At 40.9% G+C, this 19,617-nt stretch overlaps 1 protein-coding gene across 3 annotated transcripts in view; it reads right to left on the bottom strand.

Moving 5' to 3' along the window:
• The window catches only part of SLC16A12 (solute carrier family 16 member 12), a 35,412-nt gene extending 16,330 nt beyond the window's left edge, over positions 1 to 19,082 (bottom strand). The window contains exons 1-2 of one of the 3 annotated variants that reach the window (XM_088059947.1): positions 18,803 to 19,082; positions 18,154 to 18,271 (exon numbers count right to left, since the gene is read on the bottom strand). The gene's annotated coding sequence lies outside the window, so the exon portion shown is untranslated. Of the gene's footprint in view, positions 1 to 18,153; positions 18,520 to 18,802 lie in introns of those variants that run through there. The other 2 variants (XM_088059948.1, XM_088059949.1) reach the window with 2 other exon arrangements.
• Positions 19,083 to 19,617: the final 535 nt, after the last annotated feature.

Here is a 19,617-nt window from a genome sequence, read left to right on the forward strand (position 1 = left end):
CACAGCCAGTACCAGTGCTTTGCACCATGTGGCTACCATATTTTGCATGTAACACTAAGAGCCTTGGGGTAGATTTATTTCTTTATTTCAAGTTCAATAAGTTATGTTCAAATGCCTGGATGATTGAATAGCTCGTAAGAATCCATGAATTAACAGGGCACTGATAAAATTCAAGTTATTTAGCTCAAGATTTTCCTGGCAATCACACGTAATATAGTTAGGTGGAGTTTGCATAAGCACATGATCCATCACAGAAGGATCCTGAGAAATTCACACATACCACTGGAGCACTTCTGCAGAGTCTTGGCAAGGAGAGATTTCTTACTTTGGGTTTGAGCAGTATCTTTCATTGCCCTTTCTCCAAGAATGAAGTTGGTTTTTTGGGCTTTTTTCTAAGTTCTGATTATTTGGAGTGGAGGAGGAACTTCCAGTAATGCAAAAATGGGTAACAGTGACTCTTCAATAAGCAGAAATACATACAAAAATTTTCAGAGGAGTCTCTGAAATACAGAGCCCTAACTAATTTTAATGCACAAACAGTAGTAGATAGGTGCCATGGCCTCAGCCTAGATCTCTGGTCCAACTTCCCTGGCAAGCTTCAGATCAGGGTTGAGACCCTAGTTCGCATTTTTAGCTGTACATTAACGTACTTGGGAAGAATTTGATGACATATCAGGCTAACTAAACATAGATTAGCTATTTGGTTACATGGTTACTTGCTGTTATTTTCCCAGAACTCTGCCAGCAAACATTTAATGAGGTTACAAGCAACTGAAAACAACCATATTATAAAAAATGCCTGGCCAACAGGAAAAGGCCAGCCAGCCTCCCTATAGCAGATTAGTGTAAACCTCATCTCCTTGACTCCCCACTTGCTTCAAGGAGTGCTGTGCCTTTCACAGCCACTAAACTAATAGGCAAGTTAAATAATTACCTTTCTTGTGGCTGCACATGTCTAAAAGCACTTACTATGCCAACTGACAATTTCATTGGGAGGTTAGGAAACTTAATTTGCTTACACTCTGGTGCTGTTTTCTAATTATCTGTATGGTGGATAGTACAGATTGTGGACTCTGCAAATGAAGTTGAACAGCAAGAAAGCACACTTTATCTGCACAATCATGTCCTCTCCCTTCCCAAATGCCAGTTTGCTCTCAAGTTGCATCTTTTCTTAACCCCTCTGGTATAGGATAAGACTCCTTTTGCATATTTGCTCCACAGTAAGGCCTGGCAGCATTGGCTGCTATTATAACGTATCTCAGATGTACATGAAAGTTCCTGCTGCTTCAGACAGCTAAAGGAAAGCAGTGTTAAAATATAATCTCAAGAAACAGCTCTATACTTTGCTAGATAATTTTCACCCAAGCACTAAGTAAGTAAATGTGCTTTGCTGTGAGTTCAAAGATGATGCAAGGGGGGGTGAAAATGGTACAAATTCTGATAATCTCTTAGAAAGCCTTAGTTACCCAATGTGCCCTGGCAGCTCACTAAACAGTGACTCTGTTCCCCCAGTTTAAAACATTAAGTTTAATTTTGCAGGATAAATAACCTAGCAGTTACTTCAGCAGCTGTTTTTGAGAAGCCTAGAAAGAAAACTTGTGCTCCTGACAGCATCTCCCTTGCTCAGTCACTCAGCAAGCAGAAAGGAGTGGGTGAGGTTACTAAAAAGGCATTGCCATAAACTTGCACCTCACCACAAGGTCCCTTTTGCCAGGAACAGGAGCACAAAAATCCAGGGCAGTTTAGCCACCAGCCAGCAGAATGACAGGAGCCACTGACCTTTTAAACAGCTCACAGCCAGCAAAGCACTCACTGCTCCCCCTGCCCACCTCTCCTCCCACCCTAAAGGTTTCCTTATTTAAAGAAATTCATTTAATAATGATATCACAACAGTGTGAAGATGCAAAGCATTTGTATGACAGAGGACAGAAGAACAGCAGGTACAGTCACACTGGCCAGCCTGGGGACCAGGGACAGTGTTTTTCCTACCTTGTTCACCTGCTTAATTTATAGTGTTGGTGTATCTGGCAACTCCCTCACCTCTAGAAATACCACCTCCAGTGCCTGACAGTTTGGGTGCTTTTTGAAAATGCTCCATTTGCAGAGGGATACAGCTTCAGCCAGAGGAAAAGGAATAAGGTGAGGTTTCAGCAGGAGGACACAGATCCCAGACCATAGTGGGGGTCCCACTCCACTACTTTCTTATTCTTCACCCTACCCTGATTACACAAAATCAAAATGGCTCTGTGTGTTTAAATGCCTTTGCAATTTCTTTCAGAACTGCATGGAAGGATTCTGTGCAGCTTACCCCAATGGAGCTGGCCCAAATATGTATTACCAGCATAAATAAGCACAGAATCCAACACTTACTTTTACCTGTTCCATAATGCAGAGATGTACATGTCAGAAGCATGAGAAAGAGACTGATCTAGAATTTTCTTTCTGGAACAGTGTGAGATACATCTGAATAGTTAAACTATATGTGCCATTTGCTGCCTTTACCACGAAGATGGGGCAGGAGAGGCCTGAGAAACTTGTGCCCAGAATGTCAGGACACATTTCCAGAACAGGTTCATTCACACCAATTAATTTAAACTGTACTTTTCTGGTAAACAACAACACACACAGCTTTCAAAGTCACTTTAAGAACATTCGTGCAGATGAATTTTATGAAGAACAAGTATAAAGCAGTTTAAGTGCAGCTGGAGAAGATTCATTAATGCATGAAAGGTAACAGAATTGCATATATTTGCTACATTTAACCTATGCACCTAGCTCTAGGGCAGTTTAATATCTTCTGGCTATTCACATAGCTCTAGGGTAGATCTTCTATCTTTTTTGTTCTTCAGATTGCACCAAATATTATTTCTAGGCACTTGCTACATTCATGTTGACCTCTGGCTTTAATACTCTCTTGCTTTCTCTTCCCTTTGACTGCTGCATCTTTAATGAAATGAAAAATAAACAAACGAAAGAACTACGAATAAAAGAGAAAACAAAAAGGGCATGGTATGAGTATCAAAGAAGAGGAAGAGAGAAGAAGGAAAAAGCTAGCTAAAAAATATGTATGTTCTGTGGGACAGTGGAGCATAAGATTAAATATTTTAAAAGTTTTGAAAGAGTTCATTTCTTTTGCATGTCTTGAAGGATCAAGGATGACCACATCTGACCACTGACCAGAGTCTTCCCAGAAGTTTGCTAGCTACCTTAACTTATACAATAGAGCACATTAAATGGGACATGGCATTTTATATAAGCACAGAAGATGCAGACAGCTGCAAACCCTCTATTGGCTGGTCTAGTTAAAAGAAAAGGAGGTACTCTTTTTTGGGGTTTTTTTTTTCCTGTTAGGAAAAAAACAAGACACTTTTTCAGCCTCTTCTGCTTTCCTATATTCCCACACTAGCAATTGCATACCATGGTAGGCACTACAGCCAGCATTCTGGCAGGCAGCTAAATCCTAAATTGTTCTTAAATACATGGAAAATAAAGACTTCAATTCTGTACAGCTCTTGGGAGGCAAACACTATTTCTAATCTAATCTATTTTCTCCAGTCAACAGCTGTCTCATTCTGCACCCTGAGTTAGCTACTTAACTCAAAAAGAACAGCTTGTTTTGATTTCAGCAGTCTATTTATCAAGAATTATATGATTATGACTTTGACTTGTTTAAAAACAACCCAAGAGGTTCTTTGCAACCCTATGTTCCCAAGTAAAAGTACTCCATTGAGCATCTTAAGGCTGTCACTCTATATTGTCAGCCTTTTTTCTGTTTAAATATGTGTCTAGATAAATATGTGCCCAGTCTCTAGACAAAAACAAAGTTTATGTTCTTCTGAAAAGAATGGCTGATGAATCCATGAAAATAGTCCTTGTGTGAGCAAGTAATCTTGCAGATTATGCATGTCTTTACAAGCAGGGCACTCATTCAGCATCCCAGACCTCCATAAAATCAGTATCTCTCCAGCACTGTTACAAATGTTTAAAAAAAGAACTGCTTACCCAAAGGTTCATTTAAGGAATTGTACCAGAATCCAAGTAAACTAACAAATATCTAAAAAATCCCCAAATAAAACCAAAATCCAACCTGAATTTTAATAGTTGCCAGAACATGACAAGAAGCACATTAAGACAGATTGTAATTAGTGCTTCACACTTTTCCCTGCTTTTTATCCATAATATTCCTGAATAAATCTGTATGATTTATTTTGAAAATGTGTAACCACTTTTATAAGTTTAAGGAGGGATTTCCCTATGATATCAAATAAAAGCAACATTAATAATCTATTTGTATTGCAGCAGTACTTTGGGGCTTCTAATCAGAGAGCAGTGTCACAGGGCTGGGCATCATCCAAACATCTGATAAAACTTCCATCCAAACTGTATCCAGATAGAGAAGATAAAGTGTGCAACAGCCCAGCTTATTAGCTCCTATCACTGTGCTGAACAGCAAATGTTCTTTGTTTGCTTCAGTCAATACATATGAGGGAGGTGGTTGCTGGAGACAGATGGAACAGGAAAAGCAGTCTGGAAAGCAAAGGGATAAGCAGCTGGTAGAGAATGGAGGTGCCAGAGAGAGGCATAGGTGACTGGGTGACACAAAAGAAGGGCAAGAGTTTAGAAGACTCTCTTTTTACCCAAATATAAAAATACTCAGAGCTGAAACATGAAAAAGATGGCAAAAGGAAGGGCTGTAGAGCAGCACAATGTTCATTAGCTGCTCCTGGACCAAGCAGTCACTGGGAAAGGAAGGGCCATGCTTGCCTCCCACAGCGATCACTTTGCCACACTGGCTCCTTAATTTGTCAAAGTTGCCAGGAATTGCTAAACCAAATGATGCAGCTGGAGCCACAGCAGGAGTAGTTACTGTTGGTAATGAGAAATGCAATGTGAACATCCCTTGTCTCTTAAAACCGTTGTGTGGGGCTCACAGAAAACCAACAGCCTGATAGAAGGGGGTCTACAGAAAAAAGTTAAGCAAATGGTAATGGAACCCTTTTGACTCTCTTACGTAGCTTCTGGCTAGGTTAGTCCTTAAATAATGCAGTTTAACTACAGAGGGTAAAAAACACAAAAGAGTATTTTTGTAAGAAAACACATTTGCAGAGAAAGCTTGACTTTAACTTAACTCCACCTGAAAATGTGCATTTTTGATTGACACTCTTAAGGATTTTTAAACAGGCAGGTTGTCACCATTTCATTTCTCACTGTGATGAAAACAACAGAGCCAGACAATTTTCCTTGAGTACACGGCTGTTACCGAAATCTGAGCTGAGCCTGCCAGTGAGCACACCCATAGCAAGGCTGTGGTCACACATGTTCCATCTTACGATGTCAACATACAGATGAGTCAGAAATCTCTGATGTTTGCTATTTTTCCAATAGCTCTCAATTTTTCAATATTCCTACATTTTCCTAATGTAGAAACAGGTGGTGGGTAGACAAGGGTTTTGGAAGTTTTTTGGAAGGCTTACATTTATCTGTTAATTTTGAGTTTTATAATATATCATTAATGATGACTAAACATTTCTTCAAACACTTCTCATTTACTGTTAAGCTTACATATGTCACAGTACAATAATTTTTCTGAGTCATTCCTATCTGTTCAAGGATCTGTGCACTTTTCTGGATTAAGTACTTATTAGTGCCCTCTTATATCCTTAAAGAAATGTTAACATCTGACCATAATTGTTTGGAAATTCTGAAAAAGCTTTGTAATCAAAGTGGTCTTCAAGTGACACTTTTCCAACATCTGGTATATAAATTTTTCCATCTTCAGGACAATCTTGCCCTGAGAGAGAATGCCACTGCAAAGCTGCAATGAAACGTGAGAATAGCATGAGTTTTTTCAGACCATCACATAGTCTGTGGAAATCACCACTCTCCCCTTTCTTCACTGATTCTGCACCCCAGAGTCTACTTTGGTGATAAGGATCCAAAAATAAACTTCTCTTAGGTTAGCTGGAGATGACCTGGTGAATCATATAACAAGCAAATGCTGTTCCAATCCCTCCAGAGAAAATTAGGGTGTCCTCAGGCATGCCAGGAGTGCTCAGGCACCAACAGTGCAGCTGTGCCTGGGTAAAACTGAGGGGCTGACAACATGGAGATACATCTCCCTGAACATATCTTGAAGTGCAAAGGCCACCTAAAAGCTGTGATCGCTGCCAGCTTTTGTGTCTCATCTCTGATAAGAAATGAGTGCTGATGAACGCCAGTCACAGCAAACGTCCTTGGCGGGGAGTCCTAGCCTGAGGAAGCACTGATAACCCTTCTGTGGTGTCCTGGGAGAGGTGACACCCAGTCCAAGTTCCTGCTAACAGAGGAGATCCAGGAAAGCAGGAGGCAAGGCCAGGGCACATTTGTATGCCCTCACCTAGAAGTCTCAGTGATATGCTTAGAGAACTTGTACATGTACTTGGAGTTCTTTCACAGTTATCACCTTCTCAGCCTTTCTGTTTATGGAAAAACCTTGTTCAATCTGCACCAAACTAATTTGGTTTATAATAACCTTGATGCCTGGCTGGGTTTTAGTAAGATGCACCTAAACAAAGACATATTTTCCCCATGGTCTTGAAGAGTTCAGAGCCCAAGTGGCATTGTTGGGTTTTTAACAATTCACACAGAAAAATGCTTTTCATAGTTAATTTTCAAGATGTGAATCTTACACAAGCTCTTTTTAAAAGGCAAGGAAATGACTGTTTTAGAAAACAAATTCTGCACCTACAGAACAAGCTATCCAGAAGGTTGCCTCTATTTATCTGATGGTTTAGGGCTGCTGTTAGCGTCAATTCATCATCATCTTCAATGTGCAATATTTGCCAAAGCTAATCAGGCATGGAAAGGCAGGGCAGATTATTTCCTTTTGTTGACACAAGCTTATGTTCTGAAATAAGGCTATTAGGATACTTGATGCCATGCATGCTCTTCTAATGGTCAATATGCACCATATGATAGCAAACTGTCACCAGGACTGTTATTTGTCTTGGGAGGTTTTCAGCTGAAATCTTAAACTCTGTAAAAAAGTCAGACAGCCCTACTATCATGTAAGAGCCACAAATTATTTTAACTTTAATAATCTTAATTTATAATCATCGTATATTCTACGATTCTCACCGAGCCATCCACGTTCCAACTAGATCTTTGCTTAATACCGCATTTTATTTTTTAGGAAAACTTAAAAGCTTTGAGAGAACTGCCCCAGGTTCCCTTTGCTGAGTGAATCTTGGTGCAGCTGCTTGATTACATCATTTTCAGAAATGATCAGCAGGAACTTTCCATGATACATAAGGGTGTACTCCTGCTAGTCAGCATTGCAGCCCAGAAATACAATTTCTCAATTTTATGTTAAAGAACATTTCATAGAATGCTTTTGCTTTCATAAGTGAAACACAGAAAAAAAAAAATCACCCAGTTATACCTTAAGTATGTTTTACCATTGCTCTCCAGATTTCTATTTTAATTTCTTTAAAAGTTAGTCTCCATTTTCATTTTCTCTGATGTTCCCACATATCCTTAGCTTGTATCCTCTCATCCCCACAGGCACACGGAACTGTCAGCAAGCAGAATGCTACAGTAAGTGTTCAAATAAGCCTGTGATGGAGATGTGATTAGAAAGAATATTTGAAAAAATGTCTGACCACAGGAAGCACATGATTACCTTAACTCATAAAAAGCATAAGACTAAAGGGCTTTGCACCAAGGGACCTAAGGGTGCCTCTGGCAGGAAAACAAACCTGCACGTAGTGAAGGCAGAAATTTTACAGAAGAGAAGTTTGAGTTACTCTAGCAATAAATGAGACAGTATGTAGAAAAACAGGAAACCACTTTCCCCAGATTGTATCACATTTGTCTTTTCTCTTCAACATCTACACTGTAAAGCAAGATAGCTATAAAAGAAGGAGGAAAAGAGCCCATCTGGAGGAGCAAGACAAGATGTTAGGGAGTCATCTTGTTATACATTAGACAGCAATGATAAGAGTCCATAAAAGGTGAAATTTTAAACTACTTGAAAAAGGAAAGAAAGAAAAAGACTGATGCTATCTAAGAAAAATAACCTAGAAATTTATGTAAGAACTGGTTATAAAAACATTGGTAAAATTTCTCTGTTTCTTCCTCCTGTTAAACGAAGTCCTAATTACAGCAGCTGAATATTTACAGCCTCAGAACTAGCACAGCCTGCCAAGTCTCCCATAAAACCCCCAAAGGCTCCTATGGGCAAACTCTCAAATGGAAACACTTCAGAATCAAACTATGCAGCCTCTGCTTTTTCATCTGATCCTACAGGCCGGCTTGCTGGCCATTTATCATAGCATCTTGAACCACTGAATTGGAAAGTTTATAAAAACAAAAACCTGGCTAAAAATTTCAAGAATAGATTGTAGAACTTAGTATAGGCTTTCACCCTGGTACCATGCTCCAGGATGTACTCCATACAAGTTATAAGAAAGTTTAAAAAAAAAAAAAATAGTCCTGGCTTTTCACTCTCAGTTTTCTTATTCACATTACTGGTCAAGGAGCCATGGTGAATAAATGCATTTGGTACCTGTTTGGACTGGACAGTCATATGAGTATCATTTGTTTAAAGTCTCACCACATGTCAGCTTGGGAACAAAAGAGCAAGTTTTAAAAGGATGACCCATGATTTCCTCTTATCCTGTTATTCCAGCCAACCCTGTAATTGTCTCTTAACCAGATCTCATTATCAATAATCCTTTTAGTGGGATCTGTTTCACTTCAAACAGCTTATTACATGGATGAAAGAAGGAGCAAAAATAACTCAAGAATTACCAGAAAACAAAAATAATTTCTAAAACAAATGTCCCTATATTGATACACAGAGGGTGATATTCCTTAAAATCTTCTCACTGTGAAATTAATTATTTTCTGGAGAAATGAACAGGTTCTAGTGATTTTTTCAAGAACATCTTCTATTTACAATGGAAATTCAGCCCCTACAGGGAATAAACTATAACTATAAAGAAGTATTATTTAAATTGCATCTTCTGAATTACCTGAAAGAGTAACTTGAAGCATCCCAAAGAAGAGTTGTTATGGGGAATTGTTGGTTCACCCATAAATTGGCACCATAATAATAAAAAGATAATATTGATCTCACACTAAAACTGATAAACAAAAACTAATGTCAAATTAAATTATCCTTTTTTTTTAGCAACAAGATCTCTTACTGAGTTAAGTTTCCATTTCCAGTTAAGAACCACTGGTATATCTTGGTACCCTGAAAAACATTGGGAAGATGTTGGCAGCAACTCCTGTCTATGAACCTACCTAAAAAAAGCTCTGTTGCACTTCAGATCCTTCATTGTTAGATAATTTTTCTTCTTGAGTGGGCATTTCACATTAGGGCAGGTTGCATTTAATAAATTTTAAATTGCTACGAAGTTCTAAATTCACCTGAAGCAAAATTAGAATCTCAACAAATTTTAATGAATCCAGAGGTGTCAGCTGGTTTCCACCTCCACTGCCACTCTAAAACACACACCACTGGTTTCACACACTGCCCTGTCACCATCTTCTCATACTCTTTTTTCCCCCACACAGATTTTATTTGGTGCATTGGTGCCAACTGCATGGACCTTTCCTGTCAGGAGGCATTAATACACTGACAACAGCATTTACATGCTTGTTATATTCTCTAGAAGGAGTAAAATGAAGGGATTTTTTCTTTTCTAGAAGTTGCTTCATGTACTATGTTTTCACAACTGTCACCCAAGATTTACTTTCTCATTTGGGTAAAAGTAAAAATTGCCTACTAAAGGAACACTCTGCAAAGTACCTCTGCTGATATGCCCAGGACGCCCATATGCAAGACCTCTCATCTGAAATACTTTGTTAACCCACGCTTTCTGGCAGACAGACAAAGCTTGCAAACTAACAAGTGTCATTTTACCATCAGTCACGTGTGGGCTGATTTTATGTAGCTTGCACTATAAGCCAAATGCTGAACTACATCATAGGGTACATCATCTGAGGGTTGCAACCCCTCAAAGATTACTCTCCACGCCATTAACTTGATTAAAAATACACCAGCTGTGTGGGATAATTCTATTTATTCTTTCCAACTTGCTACTCCATCAGGCTAAATTAAATGGGCACTGATAGAAAGAGCTCTGACCACAAACAAGAGATGAAACACTGGCTTCATGAAGAGCAGGGGATGGTAGACCAGTCAGGGAATGAGTCACAGTTCATCCTAGATTTCCCATTCTCACTTGCACTGCTTTGCTGTACTGCCCTGCCTACTCTACATCTGGATCCCTAAGCTAACCAGAAGGGGAATGTTCAAAGCTTTGGATCTGTGCTGTGTCCCACAGAGCTAAAGAGGGTACAGAAATAACAGTGTTTGCTTCGACAGGAAGCTGGCTCTGGCTGGGATTCACAGGGATGACTCTGCTAACAAATTGTTTTTACCTTGCCAATTTTCATCACAGCCACGTGCCAACCTGCAAAAATGAAAATTAAATTTGACCAATTTAATTGTTCTCCAACTGTGTCCTCTTTCGACTGCTTAGATTTTCACGTGTTTAGGGTGGAAGCAATGTCCTTCAGTACATAATGACAGAAACTGAATATTTTTGCTGAGAGTTTCAGGGTCCTTTGTGATCAGCTGTGATGCCACATTCAACATATTGTTCATCCAATACTAATTTTTCCACTGTCATCAAATTGTATTTTATGGCAGCTGCACTTCCCAAATTAAATATTTGGGCCACTTTCAATGCAAAATACCAGATGTACAGAGAAATAGTCCGAACTGATTTAGATGAGGAAACAAAGAAAATTGTTAATTCTATACTCAACACTGAAAACAGCTTTCATACAAAAACCTCTATCTGTTATTGGAACACAATATTGGTCAAATGGAGAAACTACCTGGACTTTGTATTAACTCAGTCCTTTCAAGAGGGAACGTGCTGCTCCTCTCAGCTGGCTTTTCTTGGTCAGCTGATTTCCATTCCAATATTCTCTCTCTTTCTTTTTTCAGTCCCTTGTAAAATGCACTTTGGATTTCTACTAATGTTATCACACTATAGCTGCCCCAAGGACCATTCAGACTAAATAAATCAATAAAAAATATTACAAAAGTTTAGATAGAGAACAAAAGGGAGTCAACAGGCAGAAGGCACTTTATGGAGAAGCTTCCCAAATGGTCTTTAGTCAAAACAAGTACTGTTGGCTTGTTAGATGAAGGAGGTCAGATAGTGTATCTTTCAAGCTTTTATGGAAGAAAGTGTAATTTAAGATGTTTGCATAAAAGCAGGGTTGCCAAGAGATAGTCAACAGGGACAGAACTCTCCAGGAACATGTGGCAGCAAGGACATGATCGTGGTCAATATAGATAGGCAGTGGTTTGTTATCCAAACTGATAGGATTGCATCTGAAAGGCTGCAATGTTTAAAAACAAACAAACAAAATCAAACTACCAGAAATTAGTTAGCTTCTTTAAAAAAAATGCAAAGTAGCTGAACAGTAGCTGACTATGAGAGGTGTAACAACATCAACATATTCAAATGGCAATAGCACATCAAATCAATTCTGCAAGGGCCAACTCTAGTTAGCCCTTGATGACCAGTTAGCCCATATGATGGAAAGGGAAACCTCTATTCCCATCAAGTTCAGTGCAGTAACTAATTTTAAAACCAGCTGTGGATATTTACATATCCTCACTGGTATAGGCAAGGCTGAGTATCATGCCCCTGGCCCAGGAAATTTCAAGCTCAATAGCTGACAGACTGTATTCAACATTTCAGCAACCTGGCACATGCCTTGAATGTGGAACCATTTTGGGTTTGACTCTCCTTATTTCAGTTCTTCTTTTCCCTGTTCTTATAATGACTTTTATGGGAAATAAAGGTTATGAGCTTGAAAGGCTGATTACAGGGGCTTTTGGAAGAGAGGAATAAACACAAAGTCAACAAATTACCAATCCAAATACTCTGGTACTTTTGGGAACGCGTAGGAGTAACACAGCAATGGAATCCATGCTCCCCTGCAGTGTCAACCAAAGAAGACAGAGCAGAGAGGCGCTGGAGCAGTGAACACAGAGAAGCACAGCCCTACAGTGCTCCCTTCTCAAATGTGCAACCAACAGCAGGTTGCCTGAACAACCTCCAAGCACTCCTCTGCCACAAGAGCTTGATATTGTCAAACATGACAACTTGATAAGGCCTCAAACAGACAAGAGGAGGTATTTGATTATGTCTACAGACTAAATTAAGGACTTTTGTGAGGTCTTCAAGAAGCTCTCAAAGCCAAACTAGTTTAAGATGTGTTTACAATGAACACTCTAACACATGACTTATTAGGTACTGAAGCAGCCCCCAAAACACCAGGAAAACCATTTGAATCAAGAGAAGTTAACTAGGAAACCCAGCAGCACCACTGACTCCAAGAAACCCCTAGAGAGGCAGGGGAAAGATCCCACTTCCCACAATTGCAGTTCACATCTGGGAAATATGAATCATTACATCAGCATTCAGAGAAATCCAGAAACAGCAGGAAGGAAGAAAACTTCCGAGTTTATTTAAAAAAAAAAAAAAAAAAAAAAGTGAAAGATGGGAGACTGTTTCCATCTAGAACAAAGGGAGAGAAAAATGTCAGCACTGTCCTGCTGAGGATGAGGAGCTGAAGTCCTAGCTCCAAAAATACTTCCAGTCCTATTCAGGAAGGGGGATGCAGGAATTTTGTGGCTGCTAGCTAAAACATCTTCTCTGTTTTGATGCACAAAACCTGCCTCCAGGACCTTCTGCAATAGCTGGAAACAGCTTTCCTTTTTTAAATATCCAAAGAAAATATATTCTTCTTCTTCTATTTGTTTTCTATCAGGAGCTTTGCTTCTAACATTACATTAGAGAACTGAAATTTCCTTTACCATATTTTCATCTGCACTCTCACCTAATGCTTCAAATAGATCTGAGAAAAGCTTTCAGTCATTAGGTACACTGTTACCCCAGAAGAAATAGAGTATAAATGGTGTGTGTAGACAAGTACACTGGTAGTCTGTGACAAAAGCTGAAGAATCCCTGAAGTTTGGTCATATCTCTTGGCAAGATATAGCAATTATCTGGATGGTATTCCAGTCACTCACATGTTGCACAAGAAACTTGGAGAGCTGGAAAGGGTGACAAAGGGGCTCACCATAATTTACCTGCCAGAAGGTTAAAAGAACTAATGTGTACATAATAAATTAATAAATATACATATATGGTCTCAGGGCTTCCCATGATCATTATTTCTGGACAATTACGATAACCCTTTAGTAGTAACTAATGTATTTACCACTCAAAAAGCATTCAAGGACAGTGTTCCCCAGAAAATGAATAGATGCTAGTGACAATGAGAACAGCTGAAGAAAATAATGTTTAATAGAAAAAGGAGCCCAGATTATTTCCCAGATCTTGTTTTTACATTAGTTTTTAATCCTTTCCACTCAAATAGCATTACCCAACTTGCAAGCTGATGCAGAATGTGAGCCTGATTCCTGGTGCATACAAGCATGGATGTACATCCCTTACATAGACCAGACATAAAATACACACTATAAAAGTACAGTTGCTTCATTTTTCTTTTATTTACATCATGCTCTGAGACAGCATCCATACCAAAGCCCAGAAAATCATGTTACAATAAAACACAAAAAAGGGAAAAAGGCCAACAGTTTTTCAGTGCGAACTGGTAACGTTGCCTAAAAATAAACACTAAAGATTCTTCATTTACTGCTTTCTCGCTTCATTATCTCATCGAACAAAAGTAAAAACTAATAAATATGACACATAAACCAAACAAGAACAAAAAATGCTGTTACTTTTTTTTTTAAAGTCAAGTAAAAGCAGCAATAGTATCTTGGATAACTTGTACTTGTCGAACACTGAACTGCAGCTGAGAAACAACTATTCAGTAGTATTTGTACTGTATGCAAAGTAATTGACAGAGTTTTACTAATGAAGACTAAATTCATCCCAACTCACTAACAAAATAGATTGTTGTATGCCCTCAAGCCAGTTCTACAATCCCCAGCCACTGCAGGCTCTGGGGAAGAAATCTGCCACAAATTGCTGGCTAATCTTACCAATGAATAGCTCATCTCGCTGCTGAAGAGATTATCTGCTGCCTCAGGGGCCTGCACAGCTTAAAATGCTGCAGAGATAAAAGTGGTGGATTTTGATCTTACAGTGCAAGGACAGAGAAGTGCCACCTGGCTATACCTGAGTTCCGTGGGCTCCTCTCTCCTGCCACCGTGTCTGTGACCGTGCCAGGCAGGTGTAATCTGAGCAGCACCCACCCTCCGGTGCTGAAAAATGCTTCTTCCAAAAACAGGAGGATGAGGGACCTGAACACCAAAGATTTCATATGTAGAAGATCGCAGCTCTCCCTGCATGCAGTAACAGACAGCATCCTACAAGCTGCAGAGAGATAAGGAACCAATCCAGGAAAAGAGAGTCTGTATCTGGGGGTCTTCACCCAGAGCAGCTGACAACTCATTGCCCCATTGGCAACAGCTCTTCCACTGCACAGCAAGAACAGAAAGCTTCCAGAGAGGAAAACAAACCTATCAGCTCAATAAGCTCCCTAGGAAGCACCTTCATTTCCAGTGAAGAAAAACAGAGTGATTAGCTTGGACAGCTTCAGTTTTTAAAAACTGCACCTTTCCAAATGTCTCCATCCTGCAGGCTAGAAGCCCACCTCCTGCAGGCAAGATGTAGCTTGCAGTTCTACTGCTCACAGTCACATCAATGTGTGCCAATTAACATAGGCAACAATATAGCTCATAAAATACGTATTTTGCTCTAGTAAGGCTGCTGTAAAGAAAACCCTCTTAGGAAAAAATGGATAAAAATATGATTTTTATTTCTTTAAATATGTTTTTTTAAATCCATGTGAGACTCTACAAAGATAATCCAAACTACAGCTGTAGTGACCCACCACAGGACAGTAAAGATATTGTTCTTCAATGTCATGAAGTTTCTTGTTTCCGGTTAGAGGGGAAAAAGTGATTTTTCTCTGTTGAATAAAGACACTAATAGCACATAATTTCTCCTTCCAGTTCTATGAACAAGAACATGTACCATCATCCTCTAAATATGCACTCCTGCTAAATGGACAATGTGCTGTGTTTTCTTACTGGTTACAATAGGACCATGACAGAGAAACAAAGTGTCTAAAGTAGGAATGAAAACGTCAAGTAGGAATGAAAAAGTCCTAAAACAATGCACAAAAGCATCAGTGCTTTCCAGACTAAAATAAATGGTAGCAGATTATAGAAGTCTTACATTAAACTGACTTCTTAGTCTCACCGTATCAATTAAAACAGTGCTATTTGTCCAATTGTTTCTGTTATTCATAATTTAACAGCAGGTCTACACTACATGCAAAAGCATATTTAACATTTTATGTAAATGTAAAGCAGAGTAAAGTGCATGCATGTAACAATTATGCTCTCTAGGATTAGAGGCACCTTCTTAGGGGTGGTTTAATATTCCCTTTTAGAATTTTAGGCATTCACCTATTTCAGCTAAATATAATCTGATTAACAAAACTCATACTCTTGTGACGCCTAGGTCTGTTTTCCAGAAAAGAGAGAATATACTCCAAGAGACAATAGTATAGGGAATGTATCCTTAAGTTGTACACGTAGCTGTACATCATGAAAGTAAAATCATTGGGTGAAAACTCAGAGTTACACGAGAAACAGAGAATCGTATCTTCATGTATACAGCTAACTAACTGCACGTGCACACAGCTGCATTAAGATATCTGAGCATTCAGCTCCGTTTTTCAGGCAACTGCCATAACCACGTCATCATCCCCTCCGAACACAGTTTGATAAGCAATTACTTCTTTCAGCAGCAGTGATGCTGGCAGAAACAGCCTTTACCTCCTGCTCCCTGCCACGTGTTCCCTCCTTTCAGGCCACCTTCTCAGCCCTGACACAGCAGCCACACAGTCAGATAAATCAGGGTAAAAAGTTATGAATAAAAAAGAGGAAAAGGTGCTTTTGAAGCCAGTGCAGTTCCCCATGAGCCCCACAAATGGCTGTGCTAGTCCAGCGCAGAGGGTGGCAGGGGCTGCTTACGCAAGCACGGTTCTCTCAGGAAACACATGCCAAATCTCTCCCTCAGGAAGCAATTGTGTTTGCACCAAAACATCTGAAAAATCTTCCCCTCCTGTGCCCAGTCTGTTGGACCTTGGCCTGGGAATATAGATCCGGAAGGGATCCCTGGGGGTGTCCTGGTCCCCTTCCTCACAGCTGCAGACAAGAACCAACTCAGCAAATCCAACCAGTCGGGAGCCCGTGCTGCAGCTGTCAGGTAAACGTGCACAGCTTCAAGCTGAAGTGAATGTGCAAGCTGGGGCGAGAAGAAAGTGAGGTTTCCCCTGTTTACATATCAGCTGAATCAATTCTGATAAAGCTTTGTAAAACCAAATTACACATGGTGCTATATTGTTTTTCATCATCACTTTCTACCTTCAGGTGAAGGCAAAAGTTAATGATTGAATTTTAAAGGCATTAATGTGGAAACCCTTTATGGAAGCCCAGAGAAACCTTCCATTAAAATACAGCTTCTGTTACACTGCTGCAAAAAACAGAAAAGTAAACACTAAATACAGTGCAACTGAAAAAAATATAAAACAAGAACATATTATGAGCTATGTAGCACTAAAAAAGAAATAGAAAAAATACAGAAAGACAGTAACAGCTAATGATTTGAGGTGAGCAATAACATGGCCCTAAATGAGGCATAATAGAATCACTCTGAGGAAAATGCAATTCTGTTTCACTTCGTTAACTTTCATGTTATCCTCCAGTTTCCCAGCGCTAACGGAAACGTTTCTTCATTGCCGCTGTAGGAGTGGACTTACAACAACAAGCAGGCTCAGCTGTCCCAACCAGCTTGTTAACTTAATGAAATCAATTCAGTCAGAATGCTATCACACAAACACAAATTCATCCCAAATACCTAATTAACAACTTACGTGTAAAGATATTAAGCAGAACAGGTCGATAAATGAGTGGCAAATTATCAGAAAGTTCAAAATGAGGATAATTCTCACTGTATCTTTTGGCTTCTTTTTTTCATTGAATAGATTCCCTGAATTTAGTCAGCCTGTGAACAGACAATTCCCTACAAGACCACTTAGCCCAAGTCTATTACTGCACACCTGGTTGTCCTACAAGGGAGTAAGAATTCTCCTGGAAATTCACTACGTTAATATCCCAGAAGAAATTTCAAGGCTGTTAAGGCTATGGATTGCTGGGATTTGCAAACTGTCCCTTTAGAAGACTACAGGCCAGCTCTGCAGCCCGTCATTGAGCAGCCTGAGCCTCAGGTTTCAGAGCTCTTTGGGGAGCCGCTCACACACACAAACACAAACACAAACACACACAAACACACACACACAACCAGAGCCGTGCACGGGCATCCCAGTGACAGCCGTGGATCCAGCACTGCCTCTCACACCTGCCTCTGAACAGGTACATTTGTCCTGCTTATGCAACAGAAATAAAAGATACCTGAGTTTCCTCTTACCATCGTGCAACTTGAAACGCTGTTTATCCTTAAACGCTGTCTACCTGACTAGCATCTTACCTGACCAACAGCTTTTACATATATATGTGTGCACATATATTCAGTTCCTTCATTAAATACCGGCGTTTAAAATAATTTTTATTTATTTTTCAGTGTTTCCACAGTTCTAAGTCTCCACAGCTCAGGCAGCGCACGAAAGCAGCTGGGCTGCAGCCGCTCCTCCGGGGAGCCGCGCTGTGCCCGCGGGCCGCCGCTCGCTCCCTCCTCGCTGTCCCCGGGCCCCTCACACCCTGCGGGGTCTCGGAACGCGGCCCCTCACACCCTACCTGCGGGGTCTCGGAACGCGGCCCCTCACACCCTGCGGGGTCTCGGAACGCGGCCCCTCACACCCTACCTGCGGGGTCACGGAACGCGGTCCCTCACGCCCGGCAGGGTCACGGAAAGCGGCCGCCCGTGCGCGCTCCCCGCGGGGGCGGAGGCTCCGCGGGCCCGGGGCCGGGGCGGCGCCGTGACCGCGGCCCCCAGCACCGCAGACAGGGGAGCGGCTCGGTTTGGGCTCAGCCCCCTCCCCGCCGCAGTTTGCCCGGCCGTCCCGGTCGCCCACCTGGCCGAAGGGTCACAGCTCCCCGCGGCGGGGCCCGGTGCGCTCGGCCGAGAGCTGCCCCTCGCCCGGCTCCGTCACGCTGTCATCGGAGAGAGTCGGAGTCCCTCCTTCGTGGTACCTTCACCAACACGAAAAAGTGCGTCTCAGCAGTGCCACGGGAGCTTTCATCGCGTTAAGAGGGATTTTTTTTTTTTTCCTTCCCATCGAGGCAAAGTCAGTACTGGGATTTGTGGATCAGTGCTCTCAGACTTTTTATAAGACATTTTAAGCGGTTCCAAAGTCAGGCAACATTCAAGAGTGGAAATAACGCCAGAACTTGTGCATAAGGATGGTCCTCTGACACACACACCAGCCCTTCCTGCCCATTACGAATCATGCTGCTGTTTGGTAGTCTTTAAATTTTCAAACTCAGTTCAAAATCCCAGACCAGGGGAAGGGCTCATGCAGATTTGGACCCTAGACTCTTGGAACAAGTTTCAAATTCCAGCAGCCTTCTGTTTATCCAAGAAAGATAAACTAAGTGGCCTGCTGAATACTGCATGTGTTTTTGGGCAAGATCTGGAAAACAGCAGGTCTTTGCTCAGAAAGGACATTAAACATCCTGTGACACTTTCCATGAGAACAGAGATAAAATGGGATCTTTTCTTACCCTTCTTGTTGCCGCTGCTTGGTCGTGGTCTTTTCCCTTGTTGCCTTTCAGGGCTGCTACGAAGAGCAAGTGCAAAGCTGCCAGGAGTGTGCAAGCAGAGCCCTTGGAGGGTGGCAGGGAGGTATTTGCTCTGCTGCTCTTCAGGATAAGTTCAAGCATACATGATTTTGTTAAGCATGGCAGCTTCAGGGTAGATTATTAATTGGAAAAGACTTCCCTTTCCCTTTCTAGAGCTACTCTGTGCCACACAGCAGCACAAGAGAGCTAGGAGAGACTGATCTTTCCCCTCCTTCTGCACACTGTGGTATGAAGCTGCACACCACCTATGCACATCTTCCCCAACACAAGTACAGCCCCTTCCTGTGGCATGTGGCCCACAGCAGTACAAGAAAAAAGAGGCTAGGTTTTCCCCACCATGCACGTGGGTGATAAAAACTTGTCCTTGAACAAAAAAAAAGTGCAGTTCTTTCTTTATTGTTGAATTTTTAATTAACCGCCCCCAAATCTCTTTTTTATGGTTCTTTAATATTTTGGGGATTTTTCATCTTACCTGTATTAAACTGTGCTTCATGTTGGAAGATTTCCTTTGCCAAAACACAGTGCTAACATAATTGCAGCAGACTTTATTTGAACTGCTTAACACTGCAAGATAAATTTCTGAACAAGGTGGTCAGGGTGTTAAACTGCTGGTCAAGAGATTGGGGATCTCAACATTGCAGTGAACTTCCTCTGCAAGTCTGGTTGGCATTATCTCTATGACAACTCCTCATCAGCAGTGGGAATGACATTTTTCTATACTGGCTACTGACATTTTG

The sequence above is a fragment of the Pseudopodoces humilis genome, chromosome 9 (assembly GCF_049639895.1).
Source record: "Pseudopodoces humilis isolate 2021_Gansu_Grassland_sample_001 chromosome 9, ASM4963989v1, whole genome shotgun sequence".
In the NCBI taxonomy this organism is placed as follows: domain Eukaryota; kingdom Metazoa; phylum Chordata; class Aves; order Passeriformes; family Paridae; genus Pseudopodoces; species Pseudopodoces humilis.